Source organism: Dermacentor albipictus, chromosome 2 (genome assembly GCF_038994185.2).
Source record: "Dermacentor albipictus isolate Rhodes 1998 colony chromosome 2, USDA_Dalb.pri_finalv2, whole genome shotgun sequence".
Taxonomy (NCBI): Eukaryota; Metazoa; Arthropoda; class Arachnida; order Ixodida; family Ixodidae; genus Dermacentor; species Dermacentor albipictus.
In genome coordinates, this window is record NC_091822.1 from 21323033 (window position 1) to 21350465 (window position 27433).

The 27433-nt window shown below is 46.5% G+C and overlaps 1 protein-coding gene and 1 pseudogene across 1 annotated transcript in view; both read right to left on the reverse strand.

The window, feature by feature from the left end:
- The window catches only part of nes (lysophosphatidylcholine acyltransferase 3 protein nessy), a 281768-nt gene that overhangs the window by 233994 nt on the left and 20341 nt on the right, over positions 1–27433 (reverse strand). The window lies entirely within an intron of this gene.
- LOC135897956 (U2 spliceosomal RNA) lies at positions 24834–25012 on the reverse strand (annotated as a pseudogene).

Genomic DNA, 27433 nt, shown 5'->3' on the forward strand with positions numbered 1-27433 from the left:
GTTATGTATGCTACTGCATCGTCTAAGCTAAGTTCAGAGATATCATTCCAGGGCAGCTGTGTTAGTTCGCGAAACTTTGTCCAGTCGGCTGAGTCAACTTTCCATCGAGAGATGTTCATGAAACTCACTTTGTTTTTTAAGGTTTAGTACGATGGGGAAGTGATCACTTCCATAAGGGTTATTAATGACATCCCACTCCAGATATGGCACAATTGTACTAGACGCTATGCTTAGATCTATCGAAGAAAATGTTTTATGTGTAGAGCTGTAAAATGTTGGCTTTTTCTTGTTAAGCAAGCAGGAACTTGAAGTCAATAGGATGTTTTCTATAAGCTGTCCTCTCGCATCACAGCGTGAGTCACCCCACAGTGTGCTATGCGCGTTTAGATCACCGACGATTATGTAAGGGTGACGCAGCTCATCAATAAAGCTTTGAAATGTTGTGCTAGAGAGTTGATAACTTGGGGGGATGTATACGGACGTGATAGTCACTAGTTTATTGAATAGTACTGCTTGGATAGCAACTGCCTCAAGAGGAGTTTGGAGTTGCAGTTGCCGACAAGCAACGCCTCTGTCGACTATTATTGCTACTCCGCCGGACGATGCAACAGCATCATCTCGGTCTTTCCGGAAAATAGCATATTGCCTAAGAAAGTTTGTTTGCGTAGATTTAAGATGTGTCTCCTGAACACACAGCACCTTTGGATTGCAATTGTGTAAGAGTTCTTTGACATCGTCGAGGTTGCGGATCAAACCTCTCACGTTCCAGTGTAATATTTGTGTACCCATATTGTTTGTGTTTATGTGCTGTGTGTCAAGCTGTGCTGTGTTTATGTGCTGTGTGTTGGCGCGCTCCAGGGAGCAACGCCGTTCCTTCGGCGTCTGAGACGCCGGAGAAGTTTTTGTTACATCCATCGCCTCGTCAGAGGCGCTGGATGACGCCCGCTCAGCGGGCACGCGTGGAGGTTTTCCGGGCCTGTCTGCACGGGCAGTGGCCCTGGGACCGACAGGCTCGGAGGTCTGCTGGCCCTTCGTGGTAGGGTGCGGAAGAGCCGTGGCTGCTCCCGCCAGGGGGGTTGATGGCGTAACCGCCGTCACACTCCGTGAGACTTGCGCGGCCGTCTGAAGATGTAGCGCTGCCCCCCGGCGCGCCACATTGGCGTAGGAAGGACTGGACTGATTTTGGAGTGCGAAACACTTACGTGCCTCTGGAAATGATAGGTTCAGTTTTACTTTCAGTTCTATGATTTGTTTCTCTTTTTTCCATGTAGGGGCATGATCGAGAGTAGGCAGGGTGGTCTCCTTCACAGTTGGCGCAGTGGTTTGTTGATGTACAGATGTCCGAAGCGTGTTCAGAGAAACTAAACTTGGCACAAGTAGCACGTCCTCTGCAGTTCTGTGACCCATGCCCAAAGCGCTGACACTTGAAACATCGACGTGGATTTGGGATATACGGTCTCACGCGAATCTTACAGTAACCGGTTTCTATTGTTTCAGGTAGGTTGCAGGTTCCGAAAGTAATGATTATGTGTTTGGTAGGTATTTGCTTGTCATCTCGCCTCAATGTTATTCTTTGAACTTTGACTACGTTTTGGTCTTGCCATCCTTCAAGCAGTTCACTTTTGCTCAGTTCGAGGAGGTCATCTTCTGAGACGACCCCGCGCACTGTGTTCATTGATCTGTGTGGGCCCACTGAGACGGGAATTTCCCCAAATGCTACAACTTTCGACAGTTTGTCATACTGCACTTTGTCGCGGAGTTCCAGAAGAAGATCGCCACTTCCCATCTTCGTTACTTTATAGCCTGGGCCAACTGCTTCAGTGAGAGATTTAGCTACAACAAATGGTGAGATCATTCTAACTGTTTTCTTATCGTTCTGACTATGTACAACGTGGTACTTTGGAAAAGATTGTTTTGGCTGCATAAAGAAAGTGAAAGTCTCATCGGTGCGCCCCCTCTTCAGGGAGCGATCAGGTAGCGGAGGAAAGTTATTTGCCATATAGAGCAGGGAATTTCGGCGGCGATGGTGGCCACCCACCACCGAGCCCAACAAGGGGACGCTACAAGGTTGGAAGAATACCTGCAGACGCCAGCCATGCATCGCCGCTATAACCTAATATATATATACCCAAGGCAGGATATATTACACACGGCTAACCCTTGCCGCCAGGAAATACGGAAGTAATAAGAAGTGAAGAGAAGACAGGAAAGATGTAAAAGTGGGAGAGAAAGACGAAGATTGGAGAGGAGGACAGGAAAAGGCGACTGCCGATTTCCCCCGGGTGGGTCAGTCCGGGGGTGCCGTCTACGTGAAGCCGAGGCCAAAGAGGTGTGTTGCCGCCACCGAGGGGCCGTAAAGGTCCAAACACCCGGCATTGGCTCAACCCCCAGGATCCCCTTTTCCCCGGACACGGCTAAGCCGCGCACGGCTACATGCGGGAGGGTCCAACCCTCGTGTGCTCGGGTACGTGGTGTCGCAACACACCAAACGCCTGCTGACGTAGATGCCCCTGCGGGGAACAATTTAAATTTATGCGTCATCCAAAACTAAAGCCAGGCCAAAGTTTCGTGTGTCTTTGACCACAATACAACAAAAATTTTCAATAACAAATATGTAAAGGTATTACTTAATTTGTAAAAAGATATTTTAATTAAGTTTCGCAAGCTAACGTAACACGGCATAACGCAACAATAGGTGCGCAACCGTGGCTTGGGTGCTTCCATCGTGCATTGCATATGCTTGACCGCTTAACTACCACGCTTTTTAATGTGTTCAACGGGTTTGTTCCGTGCGCGTATCACCTGGTCTGTGTCTTTCTGCATTGAAGGCGCAGCTTCATTCGGGTGTGTGATCGAATTTTTAGCCTCTTTCAAAAGCTCTGTTGCGTGATTTTAGCACCATGACCAACTTGGTTTATTGTTTCACATCAATTAATGCATGTCGGCTATTGTTTCAAATTTCCTTGTGGCATGTCTGTTGACTTTGACTATTATTCGCAAGGACAGACTCTTCAATTTTTTTGTTCTCACTACCCATGGGCTACCAGAGCCAGCCAGAGTGCATGCATTTTTTTCGTGTTGCCCTGACCACCGCACAGCGCACTTTGGCGTGCATTAGTTTTTTTTTTTTTTTTGACGTTTTCGCCTGGCAGAGCTTTAGATCCTTTACGGCTACCAGAAAAGAAAAATAAACAATGGTCGCCTGCCACCAGCACTGCAGGAACTCGACAGATTGCAACGCTTTCGCTTGAGCGCAACCTTTCCGGAAAACCTTGTCTCGCCGGTGTATGATACCAAGCACTATATTTATGGACAAAGCCTTCGGTACTTCCTTCGGTAGCCACATTAGGTGTCCAAAGCAGGCATTCGATTGTGCTTCCCTTTGGATTTTTTTCATTTTGGTGCCCCCACAAAAGAATAAAGAAGGCATTGTTGCGGCACAGCGGGTATTCGCATGGTGAAAGGTCGATTCTGTTAGTTCTTTCATGCCAAGTGATGAGCTGCAGGACATTTCAGTTGCCGGATACTCTCATATTATGGCAATAGCAATTATATGGACAATTTAGGCGCATTCCTGCTGTCGACATCACCCTCATGTTCCGCATGTGACAATGGTGGCTCAGTCTTGTGTGCACAGGGGAGAAAAGCAGGGAGGAAGCGTGCTGCCTTCCGTCGCACGCGATACGTCAGGGGGAGTGCAGGGAGGGGGGCGGACCTTAGGGTTCTGTGATCTGTGAATCTGTGATTGTGCAACATGTTTATTTGCCTTTATTTTTTTGACGCATTATATGTGGTAACTTTTTCTGAAATATGTAGATTTATTGGAACTTAGACAGATTTAAATATCTTGTTGCAAGGTTTTGTGTATATATGCACTGAACTTTGTTTCCAGTGACACTTTTTTGTCCTTTATCAAGCTTTACCTTCGCATTTGTATATTCCATTGTATCTTCGAATTTCTAATGTACGAGGGCGAGTCCTATGCAAGTGAGCCAACCCATCCCGTGCAATAATGGTTTGGGTTACCATCTGCGAGGCATGTGCATAGCACACAAGCATCTCTCATTTACAGAAGTGACACACAGGTGTGAGGATAAATGTTTTTTAACGCTTTCATACACTGGGTTGAACATGGTTGCGTGACATAATGGGCACTCCAAAAGTTGAACAGCGTGGCGTCATGAGGTTCTTGACAGCTGAAGGTGTTTCCCAAAAATAAATTAGTCGCCGCATGGCTGCCATGTACACTGAACATTGCATTTCATTGGCCACTATGAAGCATTGTAGCAAACAGTTCAATGAAGGACGTGAAAGTTGCCAAGACGATCCACGACCGGGCCAAAGCCACCGTGCCATCACCCCGAACACAAATGCAAAGGTTGACGAGCTGATTAAACAAAAACGGAGGATAAGCATCGATGAACTGGCAGAGCGTGCGACCACAGTTCGGGTCACACCATATTTCATAAAGACCTCGGTTATCGCCTCTCGTGTGCGCAATGGTTGCTCAAGATTTTGAACCATGGCCAGAAGACACAGGTTCGGTGCTGCCTTGACTCATCTGATCCGGTATCACAGGCGAGGGTGACAACTTTTTGCCTGCAATTGTGACCGGTACTTTTTAATAAAGTACCTCGTTTGTAATATATTCACATTGGCTCACTTTCATTTGACTCGCCCCTCACATATTTTGCAGGACTCCTGCTTTCTACATGTGCTCTCCGTTGAGACTATAATTTCGGTGCAATTTTTCAAAATACACGACCACTGAAAGCTGCTCCTGAGCAATATATTGGAACAAAGGACAGCGTCACAGATTTTTCCCTGGCCGTTGCATTTGTGCAAAAAATTTAAATTTCTTGAATGACAGTTTCATTCAAATATTTGCCCTCAACTTGCTCATTTCATGGGCTTTGCAGTTTTCATATCAGCAGCATGCACTGCACTTCCTTGCTGGTTTCGAACTGATATAGTTCCAAAATTCGTGTGATATATTATATACTTATTAAATAGGCAAAAAAACATGGAAGCAGTGATATCAGTTATTTCGGGTACAACTTCTGGGACATAGGAGTATATATTTCCATGAAAAAATTGATATTTCACTTATCTTGACATTGCGTAGCATTCAAGAATTCGTTTGCAGCATCTTTGGCAATGGCAATGCAGTCATTATTCATCTATTTGATCCCTTGACAAATTCAAATGAGGAGGCCAAGCTGCAACATCCTCCTTAGTTCTGTGCCTTATTCTTAGGATCTGGATGCGGGGTCAGTTTTTCTAGACATGCCATTCATAATATATATATTCTAGTCAGTCAATGCAAAGCATGGCATGTCATTCGTTACCTATATATCAATTTAGTCACAATCAATGCAAGGCAAGCAGATATACATAATTTGCAAGAATAAAAATTTGTATTTTGCTGATTTTCTTGCTTCCTAAACATTGTTATAAAATGCTGGTTATCAAAAAGACATTTTACAGTATTTTTACAAGATGTACTTTCCGTGTGCCTCATTCGACACCCTCGTGTGCTGCATGCATTTTTCTTGTGTTAGCAGTACCCAAATTTCTAAAGTGCTGTTCACTTGTGAAGTGTTCTGCTGTTGCTAGACTATTCATTCGTGAAGAATTTCATTTTAGTGCAGAAGTGACATGGCTGCCACATGTACACATGTTAGTGTGTCATACACAGGCTCTCAATGTTATACCTTCACAGATTTTATTCCAAACTGTGGAATCTATGCAGATGCTTTCAATAATGTGTGCCTTTGCAAAAGCACGCATTTAGCCCATAATACTGAATGTTTTTCAGATTAGTAGATTTTCGCATGTTTTAATTTTGTAGTTAGAACCAGTCGTATTGAACACATGTACATGTACTAGAAATCCAGAATCATGACACTGGCTCCAAGAAAGACATACCAGTACCAGTGATCTGCGTTAACACATCATTAACATAGTTAACCTTTTTTCTTTACAGTGTGAATTGCATACTGGGTGATTCAGTGAACACTCTCACGAATTTTTTTATATTGCCTTAGGCAAATGGCACGATTCTAGTCATTGAGCTGGTCTACTCGAAGAGCTTTTTTTAAGTGGATATGCCTGGCAGTCTCACCTATTGGAATTTCTAAATTACAAAAGTGCCATAATGCAATTAGTTTAAAACTGAAGTAAATTTTTGTTAATTAGTCAATTATGGATTTCAATTTCTTCTGCAAGTAACGCCCGTCTCTTCGAGTAGACTAGCTCATAGACTAGAATTGTGCTATCTGCCCCAGGAAAATTTTTTTTAAAGTTTGCATGTGTTCGCTGAAACACCCTGTATTTTTTCAGGCAAGCAAAATAAGCCTTCATATGCGAGTTCTACACATAGTCTAACGAACAGCTTCCCAAGACAAATATGGAGAGAGCATTAGCTTGGCTACAGGAGTGCTTGCAGAGTTCTAGGGCTATTGCTCAGCTTGGACAAGCCGGATTATAGACAACCTTTTAGCATGAACAAGCCCAAATAAAGATGTCTTCTAGATGGGTTTGTGCTACCTGAGATGTGCGAGAAAATTAAACCTTTAGTAGAAAGCTAGCGCTGTGTGTGTGTCTTTCTTATCCTTGGTCCCTGTCGTATTGCGCTGCTTTGGGTCTGTTATAAATACAAGCCAACTAGCCCAACAACGTGCCCTAGGCAAACACTGTTGCATCACAGCTTAGTGCAACCACATGAACACAACATAGAAAAAAAAATGTAGCGATAAATTTACATTGTTCTCTAAATAAATAGGATCGTATGCCAGTAAAAGAATGGCAAACATATACCATGAGGCCAATGTTTTAACCAAGGTGCATTAGACCTAGCTTTATTATGCTGTCGTCACCAGTGGAAATCCATTCAATGCAGTCAGCATGAAATGGCATGGCACCACCTGGTGAGCAAAACTCAAAACACTTTCGCAACTCTTTGTGATACCTCAGGCTTAACAGCATCGATACAAACAACTGATCTCAATAATAATAACAAGACAATGCAAATACTTTGGCTAAAGCTTGAGCTGATGCGAAACAATGGTTGATTTTACTACTTTTCTTGCGGTCATGGCAGAGAGCAAGTAGCAAGACCAAATTCAGATCGAAGCGGGCAGACCAGAGCAGACTGGCTGCTGCCATGTTGTTGCACAATAAAGCTATCCCCAGCAGAAGTCACTGCGAGGGCTTGCAGGCAACAAGCAATGTTTTCTGGCTGGCTAAAACCCGGCGACACAGCAAACAACAGCAATGGTTTGACCTCCGCAACAGCCAAACCTGTCGCTCTTCACCATCATTCGAAAATTGTGCACCTTTATAGAGCAGAATGTGGCAGTGCCTTTCGGGGACAGCATCTTGTTCTGGGGACTTCGCAAAAGAGACTACTATGCATGTTCTTGTGGCATGTGCAGCTTGTGCAAAGACTGCGCGTGAAAAGACAATATCTCCCTTGTTCCCCTGTTCCCCCTTTGGGCAAGACAGCTGCACTCCACAGGCACTGCAAAATTCTTGTCTATAGCCACCACAGACACACACAGCATCAACCTCGCTAACAGCAGTATGTACTGTTGCAATGCACTGCAGCCCAGTTGAAACTCCATTGCAAACTTCATTGCAACGGCTACTAATCAAGCGGCTGCACTCAAGACTGAGGTGTCTGTTGCATATGGTGCACTATCATTTGAATATATTTTTACTTTGCAGATGTCACATATAACAATGTATTTAGAATATTTACAAGAGAGACAATGATGCATAAACAAGATTGCTGTTGAGACCGATTCCAAACCTCTACATGTCAAAGTCGTCCTCTTCTGACCAGCGCCACTCTTGGTTGCACCGTAACATTACCCTCCCCCCTGTAAAGGCGCCGCCGTCTTTGCGCTATAAAGGAGCTGAACTCACGGCAAAGTAAGGCTTTAGTCGGGACACACGCACAATGTCTGTGGGGACACGCAAGTCCTGTGGAGCAATCTCGCACTTCACATTGCCAAGTGGACGCAATATCATGTAGGGCCCTGTGTAGCGCAGCACCAGCTTTTCAGATAAGCTGATGCAGCAACATGGCGTCCACAGGAGGACAGCGGAGTCGGGAGGAAATCAAACATCCCAATGTCGGCAGCCGAACCGGATCTTCTGCGCTTTTTCGTAAGCTTTTTCCCTTGTTTCATAGAATACTGGAATCCCTTACCTGGTTCTATTCGTTCATGCTCACTCGAAGTTTTGTATCTGCCATCCAGGATGAATGGTCCTAGAACGTCTACCTCATCATTGTATCATACTTTTCTCTGTACGATTTTCTTCTGTTAATCCACTCCTGCTATAGCACTTATTGTGCTGCAATATGTACAAATAAATAATAAATCTGACTCAGTGAGCCAGGAGCCGGCAATCTGGCGTGCCGTGCAAGCCTAGGCAAAGACGTCTTGAGCGCATTCAGTGCGAGCGTTCGTTGAAGAAGGAAGCAGTTGGTAAAGCAAAGCAGTAAAGTAAAGCAAAGGGTGGTGGCCAAACAGAAGGTAAAAGGGCGAAAAGTCATCGGTCTTGTGACGGGACAAATTATAGGCAAAGGTCACGAATGGTAACATGCTATCCCATTAGTACTGTGGTTGTCAGAAATGTACATAGGCAGCATTTCTCTCAATGTTCAAGTGAACCGCTCCGTCAGTCTGTCTGTGGGTGGTAGGCAGCAGAAAGCTTGTGCTTGGCAGAACAGGAGCAAAATAGGTCTTCAACTACTTGAGATAAGAAGGTACGACCGCAATCAGTGTGGAGCTGCCGTAGTGCACCGTGGTGGAGGATGACATCATGTAAAAGAAAATCTGCCCCCTCAGATGTACAACTTGTGCACCAAGCTCATGTGTTGTGTTGGGTTTCTAAATAAATACCCTAGAGGGAAATGTGGCGCTAGTGTCTGTGGGGGCTCCCATGAGCGTTGCCTCAACCCACATTGGAATAATGGGGAGTACAGGCGTCAGATTGACTTCGATCTTTAGACTAGCGGCGTTTGCTTGGGGCGCAGTAAGCAAAGCTATACTCAAATAGTATGGCGTAAAATGTAATTTTATTTCTGCATTATCTTATATAATGCACAACAAGTTACATAAACTTTGTATGAGTTTGAGATTAAAGCACAGTTTACTATGGTTTATCACCAGGGCACACCAGCGTATGCATTCTTATGCAATTCTGTTCCCGATTTAACGCCAGAGAATAATTATTTATTTTTACAACAGCAATGAAACTGTGCATTTACTTATATAAAAATACTCATCAAGTATTTATGGAAATAAAAGTTTTGTATTGTGAGAAAGTGTTGCGCCCTTGAGAGGAATACTACAAAGGTCATCTGCTACGACGCCTGCTCGCTGCGAACGTGAGACTTTTCTCGCAGACGACAGGCACTTGCGAACTCTCTTGCTCTTTCGAAACACTGCGTCGGCTGTGACGATTGCTGAACGTCTTCAAGTACTTTTAAGCACATCTGCTGCAGTGCTAGGTAGGGCGCTTGTGGCCTCCTACGAGTATGCTTCATTATATTTTATATTGACATACTGCTTCCGAATCATTATGGCGTGGCTTTGCACTTAACCATTTTGTGACACTACACTACAGCCAGGAAGCAGCAACCTTTCCTGCCACAAGTAAGTTTGTGTTCTCAAAGTCCTAAAACACGCATTTCAGTGAGCACATAAACAAACAATGCATAATGAAGCCCTCAATCAAAGTTGATTGCAAAGCCACTAGAAGTACAACTGTCTGTGTCTTGTAGCAGTAGTGCCTTCTTTTTAATATTCTGAAGTTTTATAAAGCATGTAACATTACCATGCCAACCTAACACACTTAACAAACTAAGGTCCAAATGGTCAAAACATGTTCTTTCAACGTTTACGATGCCGTCGCTTTCTCATCAGGGCTTCGACACCATACCATGACACAAACATCATCCCAGCCGCTGGCGCAGCGCGGTATCGCCCCTTCAAGCAAAAGAACAAAGGAAGAGAGCTTTGCGTTGCACTGTCCCACTGCAGGTTATAGCATTTGTGCTTGGAGCGAAACCAAAACTGCCAAAAAATACTTGTAGACTAATTTGCCAGTCAACAGAATGCCAATCCGTAGCCTGTACTTCCCATCATTCCCGTGATGGTTGAGCGATCGGAGCGCCAGATTTCCCTCTAGTTAGAATATTATGAAACTCTATGCATGTTGCGTACCGGGTAGCATAATCACTCACAACTACGATCCACTTGTTGTCAGATTTCAACGTCAGAAACGGGCCGAGAAGATTGAGACCGATGTGGAAGAATAGTTCTGAGGACAAATGGAAGGGGTGATGGCATCCAGCGGGCAGCACAGCAGTTTTTTTACGTTGCTGGCAGAGCACACAGACTGCAATGTAGCAGCACACGGAGTGGTACAGGCCTGGCCAGTAGAAGCGGCACCGTACATGGTTGTAAGTGCAAGAAACGCCGAGGTGGCCTGCAGTAGGTGCATCATGCAACTGCTCAAAAACTGATGTACAAAAATGGTGTGGTACAACAAGTAAAAATTCTGGTTCTTCAGGGCGTAAGCTGCGACAATCGAGAATGTCATCGCAGGGTACAAACATGAGCAGGGTGGGCTCGGAATGTCCAGAATTGAGATGATCGAAGAGAACACGTAAGCAGTCATCATGGCGTTGTTCAGTGCAAATGTCACGCAGATCAGAAATGGCCAGGACACAAGTGTCAGTGTCATGCGCATCATATTCAGGGCGGTCAACAAGATGACGGGAGAGGCAGTCAGCGTCCTTGTGCAAGCAGTCTGACATGTATAGAACAACAAATTAATATTCTTGGAGCCATAGTGCCCATTGACCCAATCGTCCGATGGGGTCTTTAAGTGACGAGAGCCAGCACAAGGCATAGTAATTGGCAACCACGAAGATTGTGTGGCCGTACAAAAGTATGGGTGGAATATGGCCACTGCCAAAACTAATGCCAGGCACTACCGTTCAGTATTTGAAAAACTCCTCTTGGAGGGTAAATGGCATGTCAAATTCTGCCTATACTTTTGTATGACTCCTCAGCCAGGGTATCAATAACTCATACGCCTGTAACAAAGTTTACTTCTCTCTCTCTCCTCTCAGTGTTTAACAGGAGGCCGTTGGCATATGCAATTAATTACGCGCTCTGTGTTACGCTGCCATTGAACGAGTACAGCCCCAATTCCATAGCCACTGGTAGCTATGTGAAGTTCAGTGACGGCAGATAGATCATAACAAACCAGCAATGGGGGAGCTGTTAGCATGCGTACGATGGCAGAGAACACTTTGGTTTGAGCAAGGCCCTGAGTGAAAGCAACGTCCTTCTTAAGAAAGTCAGTGAGTGGGCAAGTGGTGTCGGTGAAATTCTTGATGAAACAAAAATATGAACATAGTTCAACAAAGCTTCTTACATCTGCAGTGGAAGACGGAACAGGAAAGTTCTGGACAGCACGCGAATCTTGTCCGATTCAGGTTGAATACCAGTGGCACTGACGAGATGGACAAGAATGGTAATTTGACAACATCCTGACAACATCCAAGTGGCACTTGGATGATTTCAATTACAGGCCGATGCTTCGGAAATCAGCAAGAATGTCCAGCAGACGCATTAGATGACTCGCCAAAATTTAGTGAAAAAGCTATCACATTATCTAGATAATGCAGACGTGTAGACAATTTACAGCGGCGCAGTACAGAATCCATCATCTTTTAAAGGTTGCCAGGGCATTACAAAGGCTCAACAGCGTAACCTTGAATTGGTAGAGGCCGTCAGATCTCACAAAGGCAGTTTTCTCATGTCATCTACTGAGATTTGGCAATAGCCCGATCAAAGATTTATCTATCAAAGTACTTGGTTCCATACAAGCAGTCCAAAGTGTCATCAATGCATGGCAAGGGGTAGACATCCTTGTGTGTAATCTTGTTGAGGTGTCAGTAATAGACACAAAAGCACCAAGTGCTGTCCATCGTCTTGACAAGAACAGCAGGAGAAGCCTATAAACTGGAAGATAGCTCGATAATGCCTTTAATAAACTCTTATCAACCTCTTGTTGTATTACTTGTCGTTCAGCATGTGAAACACAGTACGGACGGCAGCGTATTGGACTGGCACCTCCGGTGCAAATAGAATGGGTGACCACCGATGTCTTGGCTAAAGTGCAGCTATCAAGGTCTAAAATATTGTGGTAAGTTCCCAAGAGACGGCGGATGTCAACAGCTTGTGCAGGAAGGAGGTCAGGTGCAATCATCTTGCTAAGTTTGTCTGTGACTAGAGTCGGTGAATCGTAGGTTCCTGTAGAGGGCAATCGAATTCCGGCATCAAGTGCTGATATCTCGCAATCGTTGACAGGCAAGATGTCGCCCAAAGACATGCCTCTGGGAACAATTTTAGTCGAGCAGTTAAAATTAAGGTGAGGGAGCAAAGGCTGATTGCCTGTAACAGTGAGCACGGTATGGGGAACAGTCAAATTCCTTTAAGCATTATGTCAGCAGTGGGACATGACACCTAGACGTCATCAGGAACAGATGGACACGACGTTAGACTGACGTACATAGTGGTTTGAGGCAACAGGCAGATGTCTTTGGGAAAGCATAACCGCGGTTGTGTGACTGGTGGACTATTAGCAGCCGTGGGGAAGTTCAAGCCGAATAACATTAGACGCGCAGTCAAAGAGGGCTGAATGGATTGATGAAAAGTTCAGCCAAGTATAACATCGTAAGGGCATTGTTTCAAAATGGCAAACAAAACAGTGGTTAGGTGCCCCATGACGCCAATGCTAGTGTGCCTACCAAACACAGTAGGCGTTCCTCCACCAGCGATGCAGAGGGTGCGTGGTGCAGCATGTGTGAGAACTTTGTTCAGTCGTCAGCGCAATTGGGCACTCATCACGGATATGTGTGCGCCAGTGTCAACGAGCGTTGGGACACTAATGCCACTAACTACAACGTCCATAATGTTCCGTTTGGTCGGCAAAGTGATCAGAGGGTTTTGCGGTCGCATCGTCAATGCAGCGTCTCCTCCAGGAGTTGCATCGCTTAGTTTTCCGAAGGGGGGCGTTGTGGCTGCATCGGGGACGGTGGGCGACGAGCCTGCAGTGATAAGTACGATGGCCAACAAGCTGGTGGCAAATGGGACTGACGATGTTGGAATGATGACGAGGGACTGTTCCAAGAGGTACAAGCGTCACTGTTTGGCTGTTGCGGTTCAAATGGAGGCTGGTAACGACATGGTCTCTGTTCAGGGCGATAATAACTGGTGAATGGCAGTCGCAGAGGAGAAGGGACAGTACAGTTATTACAATGGCGAGCAATGTGACAGATACGCCGGCAGGCAAAACAGATGTAGGCAAATTGTTTGGCTTTCTGGGGCAAGAAAGAAAAGGCTGCAGCAGACATGGTTTCAACTTCATGCCGCACTATCCACGTCAGGTCATCCGATGATGATGGTCGCTGCATTCCTAGCCCATCGTCACAAAAGGATGTCGCAGCTCTACTCGGCAGACATACAAACACTGTTGCAATGCGACGGCTTTTGGCCTGCTCAAAGAATTGACACTCTTTTATGATGTCCTATACTGTCTCACAATTTTTGCAGATGAGCAGGTTGAAAGCACCATCAGCAATTCCCTTCAGTACATGCCCAACTCTGGCTCAGTCATACCACAAAGCCAGCACGTCCTGGATGCAGAAGACACACGATTCTGTGGAAGTTTAGACGAGGGGTGCTAGTTCTTTCTTAACGGTGCCCTTCTGCCCAGCGGCATGGCCGAACAAGTCACTCAGCTTCTGCTTGCCCGTGTCCCAGTCAAAGCTCTTCCGAATGGTTATAATGCCATATCTTCGCCATGCCTTGTAGGTAGAACACCAGGTTAACCAACATACTCGTCAGATCCTATTTGTTGTGCGCACTTGCATGCCCACACGTGGCAATCCAGTCTTCCACACCGAGGTGGTCGGTGCCACAGAACATTTCTGGATCCCACAGCTGAGCCAGGACAGCCATCGGGGTTGTAGGCATTCATGTGGGCCTCGCCATTTCGGGTCATGTTTCATCCATCACGTCCACTCCAACGTGACGACTACTGCAGAGTTCCGTTGTTGTTTCTTGTAGGTACCCCACACCTCTCACCAATGTTATACATTAGGGAAGTCACATATAAAGATGTATTTACAATATTTACAGAAAAGGGAATGATGCACAAACAAGATGGCTGTCTAGACCGATTCCACCTCGACACGTCAAATCGTCTTCTGACTTTGGCACCACTCTTGCTTGCACCATAACAATATTTGAGGCTACATGACCATTGTGTTACTTTGGCACTTCCTTTCTGGGGGATTGTCCAAGAACGGGCACTTAACAATATCACATAGACATCTTCAAAGTTCTTTGTTCCGACACATATTGTGACTCAAGTTGTCTACTAGGCCAGATAGCAGTAGCAAGCTTTTTTATTGGGGCACATACCTAGCAACCCAAGTTATTTGCTCAGCAAGACAACAGCCAGTGCATACATAGTAGTCCAAGCTGGCAGACAACTTAAGTCACTGCATGAAATATGTTAGATATGTAGCTGCACCAATGAGGCAACGCACTGGAAAATAAGAATGATCTACTGGGAATGCCGTCTGCATATCCCCATAGTGTCCGTGACTACAGCCAGTCCCTCTGACGGCAAATCGGGAAGTTTCAACCTTGGAAGAAGAGTTCGGTTCACTCGTCCAAGTCGCTACCTCTTTTTGCCTCGCGACGCTTTGGATACAAGTTCCTGCTGTATATATTTTATTTAATTATTTACCAGAGTACCCACAGTACATTCAATAGGCATTACAGTGGATGGGGGGGGAGGGATTACATAAAAGAAAAAAATAAAGATGCATAATACAGAACACATAGGATAAAACACCAGAACATGTTGATGTCTATATTATTACATCATGAAGCAATTGTACGAACACATCATTTGAAGTTTCTTTCACCCTGAGTATGTGATCAACTCTCACAGAGACTTAGTCGGGCATATTTTTGTGTTATTGATACCTGTTCTTGAATGAAAAATATCATAGAACAGTTTTACTCTATGAATTAAATGTCAGTCTTGCAGCTGTGGGGATGCGCGATTCTCACGTGTTGTTAGATATGGAGCTGTTTCCTGCGATTACTTCGAGTTCCCCAGACCACATCGGATCGCAGCACAGCTAATTGAGGAATGCCGAAGCAGGAAACCACATTCCAGTGGAGCGGCCGAGCAAACAAGTTTAAGGCAACAAGTTCACGTGCCAACAAGTTCGTGCGCTGCCGGGATTAGCAGGTGGGCCCCGGACAATGGAGCATGAGCAGCCCTCCCCTTCTCCTCGTTAGAAGTGCATTGCCAGTCTGCGAGGCAAGACCGCAGAGAGCCGCCAGGTGTGACACCGCGATACGGGCGCCTACCATTGGCTGAAAGTGGCGTCATCGGAGCGGACTCTCCCATTGGTCAAACATGACGTGACTTACAGTGCTCGAAGGGTTTATAAGAAGCCTTCCAGAGAGACCTGAGCATGCTGGGACATGCCCTGATTCCCTGATTCACCTCTCTCGAACTTCTTGCCGCGGGCCGCAGCGTCCGAGTTGCTGCCGGCCCGTAATGTCTGTACGAATGATACTTGACTCTCACCTCCTTGTATATAATGTAGAATAAATACTCCCAAGTTTGGGTTTTTCATCCCGAAGACCGTTCCCTCAACCCCTACATCTGGTGGCAGCGGTGGGATCGCCTCCGAATGCATCAGCTGGTGGCAGCGCTACGGATAAACCTTCGTCGAGAGAGATCCTAAGGAACCGGGAAGAGCGAAGAAGAGAGAGCCTTCGTCGAAAGAGGTCCGAAGAAACTGGGAGTAACGAAGAAGGAGCGAGCCTTCGACCCAGAGAGTCCGGAGGAACCGGGAACAGCGGACAAATGAACCGGATGGCAGGGTGCTGCAACCGTAAGTGAGCGCGTGGTTTTTTTCCTTATGATTCGCCAGACTCAAAGGTTGTGTGTTCAATTTTGATAGTTCTGGGAATCGGGAGTTTGTTGCATTGTGTGTTTGCACAAATTAATTAAGGAAAACAGTTCTAACCACCTGTCGGGGCAGCTGCCATGGATCTTAGAAGGTTGACGAGGTTAGACTTGTTGTTGGTGTGCGACGATTTGGGAGTTGAGGCGGACGAACGGATGGAAATGCCAGCTATCATAAAGGCGATTCAAGATAGTGGCAATGATGATGAAAGCATTAAGCTTGCTTGGGAGGTGATACAGGAGCCACGGGAGCGTGTGCGTCGTGTACGTTTGCGGGAGCGTCGTGAACTTAGGAGTAAGCTTAAGCGTGAAGAACGCGAGAATGAACGGAAGCAGGAGCTTCAAGAACTTACTCTTAGGTGTGAGCGTCACGGACGTGAGAATCAACGCGAACTTGAGCGTGAGGAAAAGTATGAGAGAGAGAAGGCAGCACTGATCAAAGAGATACAGCATTGTGATCAGTTATTGGCACAGAGACAACGGCTGTCTGAGAATTCTGTAGGAAGTACAGAGCGAAAGAATGAGGCAGCATCGAGCAGATTTTCGCCAGAAGCCGACCAAAAGAGTAGTGCCTGTGAGATTGGCTGCAGATTCATAAGAAAAGGGAAGAGGCTAGCTGCTAACGATGCCTTAGTGGCAACAGAGGCCGTTAAAGGCCGCAAGGAGAGCGACGAGGTGCTGTGCCAACAGATGACTGTGGAGACAGCTAGGCCAGCTGCGAACAACTTGGCACAGTTACCGCGTGTGTGCGTCGCTGGTAAGGTTAGCGAGGTTGCTAGCGAAGAAAAGGGTACTTCTGACCCGACAGAAGCGAGCACTCATGTAGAGCCAGATATGCGTGCAGAAGTGAAGTGCGAGCTGGACGATGCAGTTGAGAGTGGTTCTCGGGATGGCGAGCTCCGTAGCTCACGAGAGAACTGCATTGTTCAGGGATCGGTGCGGCTCTCCGCCAGTCTAGATAGCCTAGATAGGGATGGTTCAGTTATTAATCATTCGAACTGTGCGCGTGAGACAGCGATCGATACCGACGGGCTGTGTGCCGATGCACAGTGTGAGCTGGGCAATGTAGCAGAGGGCAGTTCGCAAGAGTGTGAGTTGTCTAACTCGAGTAAAGCCTGTTGCATTGTGCCAGAGTCGGTTGGGCTGTCCGCCAGTCGAGGCAGAGAGAGGGTTGATTTAAATGTAAATCACTCAGACTGTGCGGGTAAGAGGCCGATCCGGGCCGACGAAATGTGTACCGGCCAGCACGAGGCACGAGAAGGCGACATGAAGGCGAGTGCAAAAAGAAAGCGCCGTAAAAAGAAGCGCGGTAGAGACCGAAAGTCGGTAAGTAATGTAACGCCGCCAAAGATGGCGAGAAACCCAAAAGGGCAGGGCGCGAGGAAGAAGGTGCGGTCGTCTAGGACGATGTTGACGCATCGAAAACGTTCAAGCCACCGGTCAAAGGGGGACCGCGAAGAATGTTCTGCCCGGACGCGGACAAAGGGCACGAGGCTGTTAAACTCCTCGTCGTTCCGTAGTTCTTTTCATAGCTCAGCGTGCAGTTCGAAGAAACGCAAGGTGGCAGGACGAGACCAGGTGGGGAGTAGCGACGCGGTCAGTCGAAGTCCTGTTGAAAGCGGGGCGGGAGGACGCAAATTGGCAGGAGACTGTAACGTCTCGAAGGAGCTGATAGTGAGTCAGCCCTTTTGTATTTCCTCCGTAGCCAGTGTAGCTTTCAGACAGCGCCCACCGCGGGTCAGGCTGAAAGTATGAGTCAGTCGTAAGCAATCGGGAAAGGGAAGCCAAGAGAGCTTCCGTAGAAGTAACACGTGTTATTTTGTTTTATTTTTGAACATCGGAAAGTTTTCGCGAATTGAGACTAGGATTTCTTTCAATGTGTATGAGCTTTGTTTATGTTTTCGTTCGAGAAGCTCGAGATTTGAAAGATGCGTTTTAAGTAAACATGTAGTCTCGCGAGATGCTCATTAATAAGTAAATAGGCTTTCTTTTTGTGTGTGTGAGTAACCTGAAGTTCAAGGTTATCGTCGAAAGGCCTATGGTAAAGCGCGTGTTTTATTTAACCTTCTTTCTTTTTAAGTGTTTTGAATTTTCTAAGGTTAAGCGCGTAGATTTTCAGTGAGTGCATGAGTTGCACTGAGAGGCGTTCTTAGTTCCATTAGCGCGTGTCCTGTGTGGACGTAACGAAGCAGATTTATGAGTGGGTTGCTAGTGTGTGTTGAGGGCAGCCGTATTCTGACTTCTTTAGTGAACGTGCGTGGAAAGAGTTAGTAAAAGACGCATTATTTTAAGAGTTCTGCGGAGTGTGTAAGTCCCGCAAGTTTAATTGTTCGTTTATGTCACGTGTCCTGTACGACTTTCAGGGAAGAAACGTGAGTAAGCGTAAGCGAAAAGTTTGCCTACAACGCAAGTACGCGTTTTGTTTAGTGACCACAAGGCTAGTGCGCTTGTGATTACGTACTTGTGAGGTTGACCAGATTGTTCAGTGGCACCATTACGTGCGATAAGTACGCCACTGCGATAGATTGGAAACATGCTGTTCGTGTAGTTAGGCCACTTAAGTTATGTTCGGCTGTTTTCATTTGTTGTTTGCATCGTCAACGACCCTTTTGTTTTGCAACAACAATAGTACTCTGGTCTTGTCGGCAATCGAGGAGAAATGGATAGCTGTTTGGAGGGGTGGTTGGAACTGCTTTGTCAAAATTGGGGAACTAAAAGATCAGGGTTGATTTTGACTCAGTAATAGCCTGGCGAGTCAGGGGTGAAGAGCCTGCGCTTACACGTGGGGCAGCGCTGTGTTGTTTGGTTTGTTTGACGTTTGTTCTCCAGGGCCTAGGATCCCGAAGTTCGTCAAACGAGGCTCGACCCCAGTACCCTGCAGCTTCTTTCAGCGTTCCTCATGGCCAGCGAATTGAGTTCACCGGCCATTCAGAACAACCGGGGCGAGGACGAGCTGTTAGATATGGAGCTGTTTCCTGCGATTACTTCGAGTTCCCCAGACCACATCGGATCGCAGCACAGCTAATTGAGGAATGCCGAAGCAGGAAAGCACATTCCAGTGGAGCGGCCGAGCAAACAAGTTTAAGGCAACAAGTTCACGTGCCAACAAGTTCGTGCGCCGCCGGGATTAGCAGGTGGGCCCCGGACAATGGAGCATGAGCAGCCCTCCCCTTCTCCTCGTTAGAAGTGCATTGCCAGTCTGCGAGGCAAGACCGCAGAGAGCCGCCAGGTGTGACACCGCGATACGGGCGCCTACCATTGGCTGAAAGTGGCGTCATCGGAGCGGACTCTCCCATTGGTCAAACATGACGTGACTTACAGTGCTCGAAGGGTTTATAAGAAGCCTTCCAGAGAGACCTGAGCATGCTGGGACATGCCCTGATTCCCTGATTCACCTCTCTCGAACTTCTTGCCGCGGGCCGCAGCGTCCGAGTTGCTGCCGGCCCGTAATGTCTGTACGAATGATACTTGACTCTCACCTCCTTGTATATAATGTAGAATAAATACTCCCAAGTTTGGGTTTTTCATCCCGAAGACCGTTCCCTCAACCCCTACAGTGTCCCCTGATATGTTGTTTTCCCGCATATCTCCAGTCTCCTGTAATCCGGCTTCACCGCATGGCTTGGTGCCCGCAGCAGTCGGTGTGGTTGAAGCGCATTGTGAGAGATGGCGCGAGTGTGGCTCTGCTAATACCACCTAACAGCGGTGTTACTTGGGTGCGGAAAGGAGAAGGCTCTTCCTCTTTGGCTCGGGATCAGCATGCAGCGCGGACATTCTGCGCGTACGCCGATCCATGCTTCTGCGAGACTGTCTCGCGGAGCCTACCCCAGAATGGACAAACACGACTGTTCGAACGCGCCACCATTCGCGTGACCGTACGCGCAAACGACTAAGCGCTTAGTGACCAGCATGGGGTGAACATATTCGCTCGTTATCCGGTCGCGATGAGTCAGACTTTCACAATTTGTTGCGCGCACATTGGCATGTTTTGTGGATAGCAACTCGGCTAGCAGGCATTAGTCTATGAAAGGTGAAATAAATGCCCTTGAAATTGTTTGCACTGCTGTGTTGTCGTTTCTTTGTCCCAAGAGCATGGGTGAGAAACCCACACAGCATGTCCCACCCAATTTTCTTTTTGGCCTCTGACATGCTAAAATTTCATGTGTAATTCTTAAATAAAAAGCACACAGCCCTACTCTGTACACTTTCTCATTTGTCTATGCTCATCCGCGTCCAAGGATCCCAAACCGTCTTGGCATATTCAAGATCCTAAACCATGCTGGCATATTCAAGTATTGATCGGACACTGAAAAGATACGGCAGAGCCTTTGCTTTCATTGGACATTGTTTTGTTTCTTTTCATAAAGCCTAGAACATGAGATGCTTTGGCCAGTAATGTGATCAATGTGACACGCCCAAAATAAGTCAGTGGTGAAATACACTCCCAAATATTTAAACTCTGACACAGTCAACAGTTGCATACCATTAAGCACACCAAGTGGGATGCCTTCCGATACGTGCGTAACCGCAAGTTGCTCACGGACATCGCAGACCTCTTTGCATGGACTGAGGACCTTGTACAAGATGGCAAAAATGCAATGTTAGAAGCACCCCTTGAGGAGGAGGGCTGTATGCCAGACTCAAAATTAGTAACCTTATGGTAGAAACAGCAGGACCTTCAGAGTAGGTGGATGGGCAACAAATTCAACAACGATTTTAGAAAACAACTTGCAGAATTGGAAAAATAAATACAGGACTATTCGAAACCAACTAAGCAATATGCAATGGCAACAACTTTGTGATAACATCAATGGCAACTTGGGAAATAAGGACACATGGGCCCTCCTTAAGCCCATGCTTAATCCAGATCACTCGAAAAGAGCATCCCAGAAATGAATCCAGAAAATCCTGCGCATTTTTCCTGGCAAAGACACGGCTCTAATCAATCTTTTAGCAGCATGATATCCCAACAGGGACAAAAAGAACAATGTGTGCATAAGATATAACGGATAGGCAAATGCAGCTTTAGACGATGACTTCACAGAGGCGGAGGTTCGAGCTGCACTTTTCCAACTACGCACGACATCAGCTGCCAGGAAGGGCAAAATTACAAGAAAGATGCTCAGAAATTCGAACGATCAATCAATCATAAACCTCACCACATTATTCAGCAAACATTGGCAGGAAGGCACTCTCCCTCAAGAATGGAAGGATGCCAAGGTAATCTTCATTCCGAAACCTGGGAAAGAACTCAACCTGGAAAACTTGAGGCCAAATTCCCAGACCTCCTGTTTAGGGAAGGCAATGGAACATGTGGTCCTCAACAGACTAGTGGATTACGCAGAAATTGACCAGCTCTTCAAGGCAACAATGATTGGATTTTGGCCTAAATTATTAACGCAGGACATCCTCTGGCAAATTCAAAAAGACGTTCTCAGTCCAGCCCACAAACATGCGACAAAAACCATACACGGCCTTGACATTCACAAAGCCTTCGATAACGTTTCGCAGAGGGTTGTGCTCGAAAACCTTTCTAGAATGAATGTTGGGAATAGAGCCTATAGGAATGTTCTACCTTCTTCAAGGGGCACAGTGTTACTCTAAATATGGGAGAGATTAAAATCATCTCTAGTCCCCGTAACATCTGGTGTACCACAGGGAAGTGTACTTGGGCCACTACTTTTTCTAATTTATATTAATGATCTACCAGACGGCATCAAATCCAATATCAGACTATTTGCTGATGATTGCGTCATATATCGTAATATTCACTCTAACTATGATCACGACATTCTTCAATCTGACCTAAACACAATAAACGTATGGTGTTCAACTTGGCTAATGCCTCTAAATCTTACTAAAACTAAATTCATGTCTTTTACTAATCAGGTGCCCCGAACATCACCATCTTACATCTTAAACAACAGCCTTGTTGATCAAGTTTCCAGCTACAAATATCTTGGCGTACACTTAACCCCTAACTTGACGTGGAATAATCACATTAACCATATTCTCGCTTCCGCAAACCGTTCGCTTGGTTTCCTTAAACATAACCTCAAACATGCTCCCGTACACTTACGCAAATTGGCATACACAACACTAATACGCCCTAAAATAGAGTACGCGTCCGCCATATGGGATCCCCATCAGGCATACCTAATAACTGACTTAGAAGCCCTGCAGAACCGTGCTGTACGCTTCATCTTTTCAGATTATTCACGAGAAACCAGTGTAACAGCATTAAAACATCGCGCCGAGCTTGAAGCCTTGTCACTTCGCCGTAATATATCTCGTTTAACACTATTCCATAAACTTTACTATCACGCATCTCTTCATAACGAGTTCATGTGTGAACCCTCAGCCATCTTTCCGCGTCGGGATCATTCTTGCAAAGTAAAAAGCATAATGTGTCATTCCCTCGCATTTGGTCAGTCATTTATACCTCGCACTGCGAAAGAATGGAATAATCTTCCATCACACATTGTCACCGAAACAAATGCCTCTAAATTTACAGACGCTCTACGCAGTACCATGAATACATAATATATCACGTCTGACTCTCTGATTTGTAAACATTTTTTTTTCTCTTTTTTTTTAATGCGCCGTTAACCAAAGCTTCCACGACAGTGTCCCATTTTGTACAAATCATTTAGAGTTGCTGTACTGATAACTATCATTATTTTTTGTGTTTGTACGTTGATGCACTGCAATTAATTTTTTCCCAGTTTTGTTTTTTCATTGTAATTACATTTACGCACTGTTCACCTCACCTATGTAACATTTACCCTATGTAATACCCTCCCTAGAGGGCCTTTAGGGTTATTGTGAAATAAAAAAAAATAAACACCATGGAAATAGGAACATGGGGCACACCAAAAGGCGCCGTGCTATCTCCGTTTCTTTTCAATGTCACTATGAGAGATCTATCTGCCTGTCTTCACATGATCCACCACATCAAACATACAATATGCACCGACAATGGCATGGTCAGGACAGGGGCAGCACCAGAGGGGGCACGGTGGGGCAGCCACCCCCCAATTTTCGCCTGCCCCCCTTTGCCCCCCCTCCCCTAAAAGCGCCGAAAAGTTGACCCAAGGTAGGCAGTATGAAATAAAATGTCAACCTTGACGTCTTATAATCTGGAGGCAGTGCTGCTTACAAATGACGGCCTTGTTTAAGCATAATTTATTATAGAAAATTTCTGATCACAAGCAATTACCCTCTCACTTGTGATAGAATAGGCACCTGAAATATGAAATACAGCGCAAACTGCCACAATAAGATAAAAATGGTTCCAACAGTTCTGAATAGATTTTAAAATGGCCTATGCTTCTTCATTGTTTGGTCTGCTTGCATGAACCGGCAAGTTCGTGCCTAGGATGTAATAGCCGCTTTTTCAGGTGCCTTCTGCTCACAAGCCTAAAAAAAAAAATTTAAATTATGGGGTTTTACGTGCCAAAACCACTTTCTGATTATGAGGCACGCCGTAGTGGAGGACTCCGGAAATTTTGACCACCTGGGGTTCTTTAACGTGCACCTAAATCTAAGTACACGGGTGTTTTCGCGTTTCGCCCCTATCGAAATGCGGCCGCCATGGCCGGGATTCGATCCTACGACCTCGTGCTCAGCAGCCCAACACCATAGCCACTGAGCAACCACGGTGGGTATCTCATAGGCCTTTTTGGCAGAGAATAAGCTTCGCCCTGCTGAGGTCGCATAATCGCGAGTGTTGTGTAACTGAAGGTGGCATACATATACTATGCGGGATACATGTGTCGTCTCTATGTGGCACATAAGCGGCAGAACGCAGGCACAGCAAACAGTGTCGGCTCGAAACCATAGATGTTCTCATATTGAGCCAGTTTCAATACCTTTCCATGCGAACTCTGCTCGGCTACTGGGCAGAGTTGAACCATGGCCATGCGCCGATCCCAGTCACGTCGCTGAAGTGCAGTGTAACCGAACCCAGAACACAGAGCAAACAAAGCAAAGAATGATGCCACTAATCTATATGTTCATAAATTACGTGAGGCAGTTAAGCGGCAACAGCCCACAGCTTTAAGTGTGTAGCAGACTTTCGCTTGGACATCAGGTTCGATTTGTTCAGCCCTCTGACCAAAAAAATGAAGCCTCATTGTTGCAAGTATTCGTCAGGTTATTCAGAAAAGAATCTTCTTTGATCGCTGCAGTGCCTTTGCATGTGTGCATTTCACATGCGTGCTACAGTAGCTCTGCAGCGACATGCATCGTCAGTACAGCCTCGGCCGTGCGCCTCATCTCGTCCAAGACCCCGCTTCATCCCAAAAGCCACCGCCAGTCTACAATTACTGGAAGAGATGCGCCGCCACTCATTCACCAAGGAGAGGTGTCGCAATCGTGACGAAGGGTTTATCAAGTAAACCTACCCAGGTACCGTGGCGGTCCAGAAACAACCTGCCCCCAAAAAGGCCGAGTCAAAACGATATAATTTCATTTTCTTAGCAGAAGCACTGCTGTGTAAATATCATAAATTTTAGTTTATATCTTACTGCGTTGCTGGAATACCTTATTCACACTGATGTTTAGAAGGCCTTCAGGCCGGTCAAGAAGTTGTAAAAAAGATTTTAGCAATTGAGCAATTGACATCCACACTGCAACCCCGTTGTGCTCTCAGACTAGCGCGTTAAACATACATAAGTAAATGTTTGCTTTTTACAGCGAAGCTGTATATTGCTAGTTTCCAGCAGATCGATGTCTGTAGGCTAAAAACATGGGCTGATTCCGATAACAGTGCAATAACGGGCTGACCCACGCTGGACGTGAAGCAGGTTTCAAGCACTCCGCCAACGTGCAAAAATAAGTTTAATATCTTGGGAACAAATACAACCCGTATCAGATATTAAGCTGATAAGAACAGATACTACACTTTGACCTGCCTCGGCATTGCCTACGTTCGCACCGCCCTCTCTTTGTCGGCGTTCCAAGTGCTTGCATATCTCCTTTCCTTCCGCTCTCCCGTGGTGGCTGTCCTGTAGAAACGTCACGCATCTAGTTTCCTCCGGCTCCTCGGGGCAACGGTCCGGTTCTCCATGTGAATGTATATATAAATATAACCAAATGTATATATTGTTACGGTTAATGTTAAACCGGCTTTATTCAAGGGACGAGATGGATGGTAAAGTCAAGATGGCGTCCTGAGGCTGCACCAGCTCACTTCTTCTTCCTCTTCTCCTCGCCCGGCTCATGCCGTAGCAATCCCCGGTTGCCAGACGAAGCCCGCTGGGCAAGTCCAAATCACTCGGAAAGCGTAGGGTGAAACTGCTTAAGACGGGCAACATGTACTAACTGGGTCCGGCTAGACCGACGACCAGTCGACGTCAAGCGTGCCACTACGTACGTCAAGTCACTCAAGCGATCTACAATGACGAATGGGCCCGTGTACTGGGGTAAAAACTTTTCGCATAAGGCACGTTTACGTTGCGGAGTCCACAACCACACAAAGTCTCCTTTGGCGTACGAGACAGACTGGTGTCGGCTGTCATAGCGCTCTTTCGATCGGTCTTGCGATGCCACAGTACGAAGACAAGCGATACGCCGGGCTTCTTCGGCAAGACAAAGCGTCTTGGCAACAGAGTACTCACTGTGAAAGTCAAACGGTAGTATAGTGTCAATGCAGCTTAGCGGTGAACAGGCGTAAAGGAGATAAAAAGGACTGTAATCGGTCGTCTCATGCTTTGCAGTATTATACGCATAGGTGATGAAGGGGAGTACGTCATCCCAGTCCTTGTGATCGGAAGATACGTACATGGCCAGCATGTTAGTTAGAGTTCTGTTCGTACGTTCTACTAGCCCATTTGTCTGAGGGTGATAAGGCGTTGAATGACGGAACTGCGAACTGCAGAGACGAAGCAGTTCTTCTACGGCGTCCGCAACGAACTGATGACCGCGATCGCTAATGATCACACGGGGGGACCATGTCGAAGAATAATGAATCGAAGCAAAAACGTTGCAACGGACGCAGCTGTTGAAGATGGCACGGCCGCCGTTTCCGCGTAACGGGTCAGATGGTCGACACATACAATCACCCATCGGTTGTCGTTAGATGATCGGGGAAATGGGCCCAGAAGATCGATACCCACTTGTTCAAATGGCAGGCGAGGCGGCGGCAGAGGTTGGAGAAGACCTGGCGGAGCGGTCGTAGGGCGCTTGTAGCGTTGACATTGTTCGCAACTGGCGACGTAGTGCTTGACCGTGTCCCGCATTCTGGGCCAGTAAAAACGCTCCTGTGTCCGGTTCAAAGTTCTTATGAATCCTAGATGGCCAGAGGTCACATCGTTGTGCATGGCTCTCAGTATGTCCGTTCGCAGACTTTGCGGCACCACCAGAAGGAAGCGCGCTCCTTTAACCGCATAATTGGTCTTGTAAAGCAGGCCGTCACGGACACAAAATCGACCGGTGGCTCCAGGACGCGAAGCGGCTACAAATAGAGGTTCCAAACTAATATCATGTTCCTGCTCTGCTTTGAAAGTCATCGAATCTGGGAATGTCGAAGAAATGGGAGCAAAACAGTCATCAAAATTGTCTTCGTCACACTCCGTCGTCGTCAGAGGAAGGCGGGAGAGACAGTCCGCATCTGCGTGGTGACGCCCGGACTTGTAGGAAATAACGAAGTCGTACTCCTGCAGTCGAAGAGCCCAACGTGCCAGTCGTCCACTCGGGTCACGGAGTTTCACCAACCAGCACAACGCGTGGTGGTCAGTAATGACAGTGAACGGGCGTCCATAGATATAGGGTCGAAATTTGTGGACAGCGAAAACAGCTGCCAAGCATTCTTGCTCGGTCACAGTGTAATTGCGTTCCGCCTTAGTCAAAGAGCGACTAGCATAAGCCACAACGTGTTCAGCTCCTTGATGACGTTGCACAAGTACGGCACCGATGCCGATGCCACTGGCATCAGCGTGCACTTCCGTAGGTGCGGATGCATCGAAGTGACGCAATATGGGCCCTGACGTTAGCAGAAATTTTAGCTGGCGAAACGCGTCGTCGCAAGCCGATGTCCAGTTGAAAGGGACGGCTTTTTTGAGAAGACATGTTAGGGGGTACACCACGTCGGCGAATCTTGGGACGAAGCGACGAAAATACGAGCACAGGCCCAAGAAACTTCTCAACTCCCGCACTGACTTCGGTGCTTCGAAGGAGCTGACTGCCTCAAGCTTCCGTGGATCTGGCCTCACACCGTTTTTGTCGACCAGATGCCCAAGTACTAACGTCTCGGTTTCCCCGAAACGACATTTCTTGGAATTTAGGATCAAGCCGGCTTGTTTGACACAATCCAGAACAAGACTGAGACGGCTGTTATGCTCAC